This window comes from Hibiscus syriacus, unplaced genomic scaffold, assembly GCF_006381635.1.
Source record: "Hibiscus syriacus cultivar Baekdansim isolate YM2019G1 unplaced genomic scaffold, ASM638163v2 tig00110819_pilon, whole genome shotgun sequence".
NCBI lineage: Eukaryota > Viridiplantae > Streptophyta > Magnoliopsida > Malvales > Malvaceae > Hibiscus > Hibiscus syriacus.
The window spans coordinates 2,437,417-2,450,627 of record NW_024062875.1 but is presented as its reverse complement, the minus strand read 5'-3'; the positions used below and the strand labels follow the sequence as shown (position 1 = coordinate 2,450,627).

Sequence of the window (13,211 nt, the reverse complement as noted above, 5' to 3'; positions counted from 1 at the left end):
TGGGGGTGAAAGCGACGCCTTCGTGTGAATTTATTCACCGTGCGGGCCTAGCAAGTAGCCTTCGGGATTCATATACCTTATGCCTTCGTGTGAATTTATTCTCCGTATGGGCATAAGGGAATGTGTCCTCTCGAGTTTAACTTAGTCCACACAAGCCTGTGATGGGTTTAGGACTAAGGGTCTGGCAAGCCCAAGGGGGCACCGGCAAGGAGAACTCGAGTACCGTTTTTTAGAACCTAAACCGGGAGAGTACAGGGAATTAGAGCCCGCCCCAAAACCTCATTCCAAACCCTAGGATATTTTATTTCCTACTTTATTTTCTGTTCAAAGCATGCGAACTAGACAAATATGCGGTTAGGATTTGTTTGAAATTAGCATACGGGATAGAGATCATGTCCGGATAGGAATTAAAGCATGTGGGGTAGATATCATGTGGGGTAGGATTTTTTCATTTTTGTTTTGATTTACCTCACTAACTCTTTTTATTTTTGTTTTCTTTTATTTATTTTCATCATTCGCATCATTTAAAACGGGATGTTGATCCACCAAAAATATGTTGTTAAACATGAATAATCAATATTAATGGACAAAGGGGTTACAATACAAAGAGATAAAAAGCTCAGAAGTCCAGCCGTGGTCAGAGAATACTCAAAGGCAAAGTTGCAGGGGCAATACGAGGAAAAGGTCACTGACCCGGTCGCTCCTTTTAAAAAAACTACAAGAACAAGATGGTGAAACCCTAACTGAGCGGGATGCCATTGCTGATGAATTCAAGAAGCAAGCTTTGGATAGTTTCTCTCGCTCCAATGGCATTTTTAGAAACAAGCTCGACAGATAGTGAGAGCCGGAGATGCAGTCCTTCGAGACCTTTTGGGGGCAAGCATCTCATTATTTGCACATTTTAGCCAAAGGAGCCGAGATGGTTCGGCAGGATATTCAACTAGTGGAAAAGACGAATCAACTTGTCAGAAGCTGTACAGGATTCGTACCATCAAAAAGAGTTTTTGTCTCTTCAGACGTAGCACTTTTGTCACCAATAAGGGTTATTCAGAATAACAGGCACATTTTTTGGATCAATGCCTCAGACATTTCATGCATCACATATTTAGACATTTTGCATTTCTTATTTCTTGTGCATTTTGTTTGCATTCACATTAACTAATATATACATGTCTCATCAAAAGGAGTAAATACTGGATACACCGCCTCAAGTACTGGACACACCCCATCCACATAACACTCGTTTGAAGAAGAAGAGGATGGAAGCCAGAATTACACAAATCGAGGAGAATATGTTAAAACTACAAAAGGAACTAGAAGACAAAATAAACCAGAACAGTCGAAATACTCTGGAACAATCACAAAGAACCAAGAGTCCTTGGTTGATCAGATCGTTGCCAAGTTAGTTGGCTTACAACAGACCAGTGCGCCTGGGGCAGGTTCATCGGAAGGGGTAACTATACAACCTACCCCACAGGTGGTTATCTCACCTGAAATCTTACCAGAACTTCGAGGGGACTCATCTGCTGCAAAAGCAAAGCCCTCGTCCTCTGTATTCAACCCTAAGAACAATCCGGGTTATTACCATGTACCGGATTTGGACGAAGAGGAAAAAGCGAGGAAGATGGAGGAAAAAATCAAACAATTGGAGGACCAAATGAATATAGTCAAATGAGACCGTGACTACCATGAAATCGATGCAGCGGAACTTAGTCTAGTCCCGGACTTGGTTCTTCCCCCGAAATTTAAGTCCCCGGAGTTCGAGAAGTTGACGGGAATAGTTGCCCATCCACTCACATCACCATGTTCTGCCGAAAGATGACAGGATATGGAGGAAACGACCAACTTCTGATCCACTGCTTTCAGGATAGTCTGTCGGGCTCAGCCATTCGGTGGTACAACCAGCTAAGCCGATCAAATATCAAGACCTGGAAGGACCTGGCCAAGTCATTTCTGGAACAATACAAGCATAACAATGACATAAGGCCAGATCGAGTTATGCTACAAAACATGGAAAAGAAGCATAACGAGAGTTTCAGGCAGTACGCACAAAAATGGAGGGACTGGCTGTGCAAGTTCATCCACCGTTAGATGAAAAGGAAACTCGGAAACTTTTCGTGCAGACTCTGAAGGCTCCATACTTCGGGCATCTGGTGGCGATCACATCAGGAAGCTTTTCAGACTTGGTTATAGCCGGAGAAATGATTGAGTCGGCCATAAAGCAAGGCAAGATTAAGGATGGGGAAGCCAGTAAGAAGCCTCCTATGAGGGAGAGGGATGGAGAGGTTAATAACATCAAACACTCCAGCAAAGGTGTTACAATCTCCAGCCCAAAATCAACTGCAGCTGTACCGTTAGGTACTTCTAAACAAGATTCCAGGAGGGAAAGGGAACATTTCGACCCAATTCCCATGACCTACAAGAGCTTACCAGCAACTTCTTGACACCCATGTGGTGTCACCATATCTAGTAGAACCCATGAAGCCCCATACCCCAAGTGGTATGATGAGAATGCGTATTGTGAATCACGGCGGAGTCCCAGGGCACACAATTGAGAACTGTTACGCATTCAAGAGGGTTGTACAAAAGATGCGCAACCAGAACTGGATCGACTTCAACAACTTGGGGGATCCAAGTGAGGGATATCATTTCATCATTTGAGGCATTCTGTTTGACTTTGTTTTTCTTCCATTTTTTTTCTCAAGTTTTTGTAAAGACATTTTAATCAAATTTATGTTACTTTAAAGGTTGTAAGCAATGAATCACATTTGCAAACTCACAATTCTTTGAATATCATCTGAATTAAGAAACTCTGTAAACGGTTCAAAGTTACGAATCTTGACGAAGTAACATGATTTAAAACAAGGACTTTGACCTTATCCAGTTCTTAGAATTAACCAATTTCCCTTTCATAAGGTACGGACAACATGGGGCATCATTTGCATATGACAATTACTATGTTTTTTAAGATGTTCAATGACGATGATGATCTTTACAAATGAAAGAGTCGAGTACGTGAATCTAGTTTAGGTCAGCTGCTTGAAAATTAAACTCTAAAGATGAAATTGTGACTTTCAACAAATACCTAGGCTATAACAGGTTCTTCTTAACAATCTTAAGAAATTAAATCCGTAAAAACTGAGCTATTCCGCTAAGGCAATTGGTTATAGAGGAAACTTGAAAGCCCTGGCCTTATGAGTAGATTACGTTCAAACCATGACATTGCTCGGACACTTGGCAATTCGGTGTTTGCTCCACTGCTCTTGTCAGGTTGAAAACTCTGTGATGAGATGAACCCTTCAGTTGACTTGAAAAGAGTGATTATAATGTTAAGTTGTCCCTCTAAGGCAATTGGTTAAATACCCCGGCTTTATGGATTCAGCTAGCCAGATAATGACAAATTAAATCAAATTTATCTAAGAAATTTTTGGTAAAATGGACTAAGGGAGTTAAGGAACACCTGTTATAGTCAACTACACACGAGCACTCAAGAATTTCATTTTTAGACCGATATTTTTTGCACTGCCTTTCCTGGAAGAGCCTACAAAGCTTGAACAAATGAAAGATTTCAGAGGACTGAGATAAAAGGTCTAGTAATTGATCATGCTAGTTGCGTCATTTTGTCCGCACCCAATTAAAGTGCCAAAGCATGTTGCGATATTTTAAATGACGTTTTTACCAAAAACCTTAGAAATGAGGTCAACCTAAAGCCGACTTGTCCCTTTGAACATTTGTCAAAGATTTGTAACTCTGAAAGCATTAAAAGAGCTCTTGATTCCTTTGATATTTTTTGAACTCACATTTACAATTTGATTCAATTGCGAACAATACTTTACATTTCTCTCTCCTGAAACAAGAAAAAGGAAAAAAACGTGTTCAAACAGAACGATCTCAGATATGAAATGTCTGTAAAGCCCAAGCCCGAGAAGCAAATGGGGCACGATCGATTCCATGGACCAGATTGGCAGGCAAAGCACGAGACTCCATCCAAGAAATAACACATAATTTATTCATGTTGCATGCATCTTAGACATACTTAGGGGCATCACATTCATCATTTTAGCATACATAATTTTGCAGCTGTCAGAGTCAAGCTTCGACTTCAGGATGAAGGTTACTCGACTTGCAAGCACCTTTAAAGGACGAGGGTGTAACTCAGCAGCAACACTCAAGCGACTTTACATAACTACAGATCTAGATGGGTTCGAGAACCAATTCAGATCAAATCTAGTTCGGTTCAAATTCACCAGGAGCAACATGTTTTCAGTTAACACTTTCAAGCCAGATTTCAATTCCACGACAGAAGATATCCGGCTGTCAGAATTTATCAGTAGGTTTTCCCAGACCAGCTTAGGGGAACCAATGGAAGAATCATGACCGTTTTTCGACCCGTAAAGGGAAGTCATTTTTAAACAAACTATTTGCAGCTTGGCTCAAGGCCAGAAGGGCTATCTGCCACCAAGACCTTCGAGTTCGACTACGCTCAGCTCTAAGGCACATCATTTGCAGAATAGCTTAAGTCAAGAAGGGCTATCTGCCAAAGACCCCCGAGTTCGATTACACTCAGCTTCGAGGGCACATCATTTACAGCATAACTCAAGGCTAGAAGGGTTATCTGTGACCACCAAGACCTTCGAGTTCGACTACGCTCAGCTCTAAGGCACATCATTTGCAGAATAGCTTAAGTCGAGAAGGGCTATCTGCCAAAGACCCCCGAGTTCGATTACATCAGCTTCGAGGGCACATCATTTACAGCATAACTCAAGGCTAGAAGGGTTATCTGTGACCACCAAGACCTTTGAGTTCGACTACGCTCAGCTCCAAGGCACATCATTTGCAGAATAGCTTAAGTCGAGAAGGGCTATCTGCCAAAGACCCCGAGTTCGATTACACTCAGCTTCGAGGGCACACCATTTGCAGCATAACTTAAGTCAAGAAGGGTTATCTGCCCACCAAAGACCCCCGAGTTCGATTACACTCAGCTTCGAGGGCACACCATTTGCAGCATAACTTAAGTCAAGAAGAGTTATCTGGCAACCAAAGACCTTCGAGTTCGACTACGCTCAGCTCCAAGGCATATCATTTGCAGTATAGCTTAAGTCAAGAAGGGCTATCTGCCAAAGACTCCCGAGTTCGATTACACTCAACTTCGAAGTCATATCATTTATCATGGCAAGAAGGGTTATTTGTCAAAATAGTTAATTGTCGAGTTCGCTGATTCAGACTCGAGACTCAACGATATACAAGTTACGAAGACCTTCGAGGTTCGATTTTATTCAGCTCGAGGGCTTATCAACCACAGGGTGGAGTCAAGAAACTACTTTCAAGTCGAATTTTCCAACCCAGATCTTTAAACCGAGAAAAGATCGAGGCGGACTACAACAAGAAGCCACATCCCGATTCAAATCCCGAACGGCGGCTTCAATTCTATATCATTTCGAGATGGACTCGACTTCGCGACGGAGAAGCCATCCGCAACCAAGACGACAGGGAGTTATTTTCAACTCCGCAGAACGAAAAATTTGTGTCTTTTTATCTTTGTCCTATTTTCGTTCCACGAAAAAGGACAAAGAGGGGAGCTGTAGCACTAATTTTCATCGACATATTTTTTTCCTTTATATGTACATACACATATTTATATATATATACATATTTAAAACTACATACATAATATATTGTTTTTAATAGTTTTTAAAATTATATAATGTATAGTTTTTAAAAAAAAAACGTTTTAAAAATATATATAAATATAATTTTTAAAATCATTTTGAAAAATTATATATATAATTTTTGAAAACATTTTGAAAACATATATTATAGTTTTGAAACATTTTGAAAACATTTATATTATATAGTTTTTAAACGTTTTGAAAACTTATATATATTTTTGAAACATGTTGAAAACATTCGTATATTATATTTAAGAAAAAAACATTTTGAAATTTATATTATATGTTTTTGAAAATATTTATGTATATATGTTATTATTATTATTATTATTATTATTTTTCATTTTTTAACTTATTTTGATTTTGTTTCAGGTCCAAAATGAGGTCCAAATAAGTCAGAACGGGCCTGAACCAGCCCAGCAAAGGTATGGTCTGAGAACCTAGGCACACATGTCAACAGGCGGCGCACAGGGGAAACCCTAAGACCCTCATTTGTGCAGCCAGATCTGGACCGTTGGATCTGACCCAATCCCGGTCGAGATCAAATCAAGGAATATTCCAGAAGTCACACCAACAATCACACGGCGCGAGATTTCCGGGCCGAGATCCCGGGACTGACCCATCCGGGGTGACCGGTCACAACCCACGATCGCCCTATTTCGGAGCTAACAGGCCACCGGTGGGGTATAAAGACCCCACCAAGCCATTACCAAAGGGGGGAGAGGATCATCGGTACCACAACAGATCATCCACAGAAAAACCAGAATCATCAAACCACATGACCAGCACGGTCAAAAACATCAACCATCACTGAACTCCGAGAGAACCAACAAGCATAGTAACAAAACAAGACTCCATCGAGTCAACAGCACATAAAAACCTGAAAACAACCCAAAATAACCAAACACAAAACCAACCAAACCCAAGTCATACACACAACAGCCATCACACAAACGACACCATCAAATCGACCAACAACAAAGGTCGAACACAACCAAATACACAAAGCCGAAGTACCAACCAAAGGCCTCGGAGAAGCTATCGGAAAACCAGAAGGCGTAGGTTTTAGGTAAAAAAAAAAAAAAACCCGAACTTTAGGCGTAGATCTACGCCGTTTGGGGTCCCTTTAGGGGAAACAGGCTTCGGATCGGGGTTTAGAGTGACAGGGCGAGTGTTTCGGGCTAAATGGTTTTTTCGGCCACCGCCGGCGGTGGCCGGCATGGTGGCGGTGCGACGGGGAGACCACCGGAGCTGTGGCCTGATATCTCCCATTTGAGAGAGTTTGAGAGACGAGAGAGAGCGCAGAGAGAGAGCGCAGAGAGACCAAATGAGAGAAATGAAGAAATAGAACCCTATTTTCGGCTTTAAATACGAAATTCAAAACGGCGTCGTTTTACGAAGGATTGATCTGCAAATAGAAGATTTTTAAATCCTCTCCGCAGTCCCTGGTATTTTGGATCGGTTTCATTTGGTCATATTTGTAATTTGACCCCGAATTTGCAATTTAATCAATTGGTCCCTATTTATATTTTATTTTTTATTTTACTTTTTAAATATTTTTTTTTAATTTAACCTTTTTTTTTTATTATTTCTTTCTTTCATTATTATTATTATTTTTTTATTTTTTTTTTATTTATTAGCATTTTGTTTTCGCTTTTTATCTGACGTATTTTGTTTCAGTCATGATTTCAGCCGATCAAATGGTAAGTAATTCGGATCGAATGAATTTAATTTTAATTAAATTCTAATTTTCGCAATTAAAGACAACCGACAAATTAATTGGTACCGAAAGGGCGGTTCAAGGGTGCTAATCCTTCCTTGACCGTAACCGACTCCCGAACCCGACACGTTTCTGGTACGACGCAGATCAGGTAAGATGGTATCCGGCCCACCTAAATTCGTTTTAAAGTGGTCGGTGGCGACTCCAATTCATTTAATCCAAGTCGAAGCCCAATTCCGGGGCTCAACCGAAAGACGGTTGCGACACTTTGGACTGCATGCATTTATGGTATTGTCCTCGGCTTATGTTTCATGTACATACAGTTAAACTAAAATATCAAGGAGAGAGGAAGAGAATCAAGAGTTGAAACTTTAGACCCCCTACGTGTGAATTATGATAATGAACCTTAACAGCGAAAACGCGGTTTCAAATAAGACCCTAATCAGTCGAAACTAGAGAGACAAGTAGATGCTATATTGTCAGTCATTTATTTTCAAACACCAAAAAGTTTTGGAAGTGCTCAAAAACGTGCAAATGCTAATCAAAAAATATTCCATAAACAGTTTTGGGAACCCTACTATTAGAGCAGTAAACTAAATCACATTTGACAGCACCTTCTTGACTGCCTGTCTGGGTTTTTTAGTATTTCGATCATTTTAAATAATATGATTAAAAGATAATTCATTGGTATGTATTGATCATTAGTAATTTTTAATATAATAATAAGTGATATTATGACCATTTTTATCATATAAAGATGATTAGATGTAAAGGATTGACAATGGAGATGAAGATCCTAAAAGCTGAGAAATCTACCTACCTTCATGCACGAGTATTATGTTCGTGCAGGATCACAGATGATGACGGTGATGATGGGGACATGTGGTTCGACGATAATTCAAGACTAGACCCATCTTTTTGTTTTATTATCACTGCTCATGGTTAAGACTTACCTACCATTCACTTTTATATTGCTAGGCTTTTTCTCTTATTATTTTTAGGGTAAACTACCTATTTGGTTATTCCCCATTACTTGATTTTTCTTTTAGTCATTTACTGTTATTTTTCTAAAAGCATACCTAATGTTATGTTTTGGTTTTATTTTAGTCACTCATCGTTAAAAATTAACAGTGTTGCTAACATAATATTTTTTTTTATTTTCAAAGCTAATGTGTCATTATCTTATTGTAATATGTCAGCATAACCGTTCATTTTTCAGCAAGGGATGACCGAAACATAACCAAAAATAACATTGAGTATGATTTACAAAATAATAATAGTTGAATGATCAAAATAAAAACTAAATAAATGGGTGATCAAATAACTAATTTATCATTGTTATTATTATTATATTCACGTGATTAGATGAATACTTGTATATTTTAATTTAAATTTTATAATTTTATCTTTATTTTAGGGTAAACTACACATTTAGTACCTAAACTTTAAATAAACCTCCATCCTATAATTTATACTCATGCAAGCCTTTAATTTTGATTGAAGTAACAACTTGGTATTTTTAAGTTGGTGTGGAGATTGACATGGCAAAAATTTCCTTTGGAAAAACACAAAGAAAAAAAATAAATTTATTTTTATTTTATCTATACACGAGTCATAATTTCATTAGCTACAAAAATCAAATACTAATCTCTAGCTAAAAACCTAAATAAATGTACATAATTAAAAATAATTTAATTTATCAAAATAAATGATATTGAACAAAAGAAACATTCTACATAGATCAAAGCACCCTACCAAACAGTTATATATATATATATCTATAATGATATAATGTAGTATGTATTTAAAATGGTAAGGCACAAGGCTCTTAATCTGTGGTCGTGGGATCGAGTCTCACGGAAGGCAATTTATAATTCAGAGGTCTCCCACGGAAACTGTTCTCAAACTGACGTTGGAGGGCAAACCTACTATCCTACCTCCATTACCCCATTACATATGAGAATAGTGTCACTAATTATATTTATGTATATGTGGTGCTTAAATTTAAATATCAAAGAATAAAAATAAATCTATTAATCAATGAGATCATTTGTTCGTGCCTTTACGAAACAGTAGAAAGAATTGATGGGGGAAGTAAATAGTGTGATTTGGGTGTAACTAGAAGCAGGTACATTATAGTTTTAAATCATAGGAGGGCAATCCTTACATTTTATACCAGAAACCGGAGCACTTAATAATATAACTGAACCAAGGTCCATGTGTCTTTTTGATATGTTGATGGATTTCTGGGACAATGTTTCTGACATTGACTTACGACACCAAATCAGGGGTTAATGGGTTCCTATGTCAGCAGGACCTTAGGGGAGCTTATAAATATGCCCAACCAATTCATTTATATCCATGTGTCTTGTACTACTTGGACAATTCAATTTCAACAAATTAATTTAAATCTAATTATAAAATATAATAATATAAACTAATAAAATTAAAATTGAACCCATTAAACAATATCAATGATAAAAGATATTATTTAAAACAAATAATAAATAAAATAGAATCAATTAAAGACCATGGATATTTGTTCATTGCATGTATGGTCATTATTTATTGGTGCTTGCTTTCTTTTACGTAGTAATTAAATTATCGGCTGGACTTTTATCTTTTGTCCCTAAAGTTGAAATATTACATTAATTTTTGCATGTTCTTGTTATTATATGTTTGTCTCCAGTTGCTTTTTATTTTTTTTTTATCACGTACACTTCATATTAATTGACAAATATGAGTGGATTTAAAAATATATGTTTAGACACAAATATATTGTAAGTGTACCATATTAAATAACGCGCTTGTGTTTCACGTTACCACAATCAGAAATAATATACACGATTGGGTCCCTTACTTTTTGGTTACAAAATATGGGACAACACAAGGGTTTGATAACTAAAAGTATATACATCATGATTTAGCAATATAAAATAGAAGAAACAAAACTAGATATTTGGTTAGGGATGGATAGAGAGAGACAAGTAGAGATACGTCCTTAAAAAAAATTAAAAATTTCTTATATTTAAGATTTTTTATATTTCTATTGATAATATGTTTTCATCGTCTAAAATTTTATAAATTTACTCCCCTCTAAAATTTTATAAGTTCATTCTCTAGCATAAAAACCATATGTTCATCTATGTTTATGGTCTATTTTAGAGTTTGTATTTATCTTTTTAAATACTATATGTTTGAATTAAGTTCTCTCATTTTGAAAGTATAACGTACGTGACTTATTTGTATCATACATTAATTGATATTTAATTTTTTTAAATATAATCAATATAATGAGCTAACTTCCAAATATATTTTTAAAATAAATATAACATTTCCATCACCAAAAAAAAACATAAAAAGGGGGAATAATAGACAATTTATACATTTTTAATAAACTATATATATTGTAATGAAGCATTTCTTATAAATATTTATCGGAACATTACTTATAAAAGTATAAAAACAAATTAAGTTGGAAACATTAATTAACAATATATATGCAATTATGCACTAACAATATTGCAGTAATTATTGTGAACTAAAAAAACAAACCGCTTTACAAGCGTTTAAGGTGTTAATGTTTAATAAATTGAAAAAAAATGATGTTAAATTTTTAGTATTGACTTTTATATACCTTAAACTTGAACTATAAAAGGTGTTTGGTTTATTTTAAAAAAAAGTAAGTGATAAATATATTCTTTTTAAGTGTATCGGATAAGTAGTTATTTTTACATATATGTGCGTTATCAATGAATCAAAAAGATTCTAAATAGATATTATGTAGCTTTAAAAAGGCTCATCTCAATCTTCTCTTGCTCTGTCTTCTTGTTTGTTGAGTGTGCACCAGATTTGGTGTTTCTTTGTAGTCTTCTTTTCCTTCATTCTGTCTCCCACTCACTATCTGAGATTTCTGTTTTTTTTTTCATAACAACTACGATATATTTTAAAAAAGAAATTAAGTGATATAAAAGTATTTTACCGAATAATATAAAAACTAGATTTGAGCAACTCATGAACATCAAATATATAATATGTATTTAGCTGCTACCACCTTAGAAAATTTTCTCTTAATTTCATTTAAATCATCTGCTACAAATTCAGAGAAGCAATGATGGAACATATAATGACTGGTCATGTCCTCATGTTCCTCTCGAGAAAAGAAATATTAAAAACTCTTTAGAATATATAATCCTCATAAGTTCAAACATTTTTAGTGTACTATAAATATATGCTTATATGTCAAATGATTTACCATTTCTTAAACTTATAGTGTAGTTATTTTCTTTTGTTCCATTGTATAATGTGGTTTTAAAGTTAATAATAAAGTACTGATATTGTGTTTGCACATATGACAGCTTTAAGAGTTAAGTTACGCAAAAGAGTGAAAGACATGGTTAGATAATTTGAAGAAATAAACAATGCAAGGAAGGAAAGAAAAACACATTTTCAAGCCATATTCTAGAATTCTGATAATGGATCTTGAATTGGGAAAGTTAAAGAAAAATACAGTGCAGATTAGTAGTAGTACAAGTTACAATCTAGACACCAGACAGAAGGAAAAGACGGTTTCTTTTGGGGCGGAGGAGGCGGCGGTTTAAGGGAGAGTTAAGGCTACTTTAGGCGGAGTGGAGTTACAAGAAGGAGGCCTCCTGCACTCTTCCTTGATACTGGAAGCAGTGGCTGGGAAAGTTCGGGGTTTTAAGTGGAGGTCTAGCGGTGAAGTAGTAGCATGGCGATGATGATAAAAAGGACCCACATCAACCATCATCAACCAATCACCACCGTTCATCCTCATCATAGACTTATCATCAATGTCTGCTCTTTCAGGTACATCCATCTTCCACGTGTAGTTCATCACCTGCTGCTTGCCTGCATCCTCTTGAACCCCTACCTGCTACCAACGGGCGACAGGTATATATTTAAACAGGACTCCAATTGTATTTCGATAACTGAATAAAAAAGAACAAAAACCAAGCACATGCATGCATATATATAAACAATCGTCTCATGTGGATGATATACAATGCATGTACAACATCTTATAAGAAACCCTACATAAATCCTCATTTTACACATGCATGCACATATACATGCATACATACATGAGAAACTTTGAAAGAAAATGAATACAAAAATGGTAAGGTAAGTATTTAACAGTACTCTTGGACGATTCTAACTAACAATGGAAGGGAAATAAATGAAAACGAGAAACAGAAGCACAATAAATAATAAACATTTCTTCTTTACCAGAGGAAAAGGACTGGAGGAGTTATAGTATGAAAGATGTTGAAAAGCAGGAAATGCCAAAGAATCAAGGTAGTGAAGAAAACGGTGATTATTAGGGTGATAAAGTTGTTGTTTGCTGAGTTTCTTTCTAAGCTTCTGCCTTTCCCTGGCCTTGTGGTTTTGGAACCAATAAAATACATTTTTGGCTTCAATCTTGCCGTAGGAAGAGAGGTGGGAAGTGATTTGTTGGATTTGAGATGCATTCGGGGTTTTAATCCCACTCCTATACATCTCTTCTAATATCATCACTTGCTTCGGTGTCGGACACCACCTACTAGACCCTGCCGGAGACATGTTTTAGAGACAAAGAAAACTATGCTAATGTCTTGTTTCGATTGTTGGATGTGAGAAAAAGGGCTATATAAATAGATGGAAGAACAGTAATTATTACAATGTTACAAGAGAGACAAAAAGGACGGAGAGGGGTTAATGGAGTGTGAAAAAAGAAGCAAGTGCAACTTGTCATGCTGACGTTTTCCTGTTGCGGGCATTCAAGTGTAATGCAAATAGTCTGCCCCCACCCCACCCATTGG

General features: G+C 36.5%; 1 pseudogene; it reads right to left on the bottom strand.

Annotated features, from left to right (window-relative positions):
- Positions 1–11,986: 11,986 nt before the first annotated feature.
- LOC120142139 lies at positions 11,987–12,992 on the bottom strand (annotated as a pseudogene).
- Between the last annotated feature and the right edge of the window lie 219 nt (positions 12,993–13,211).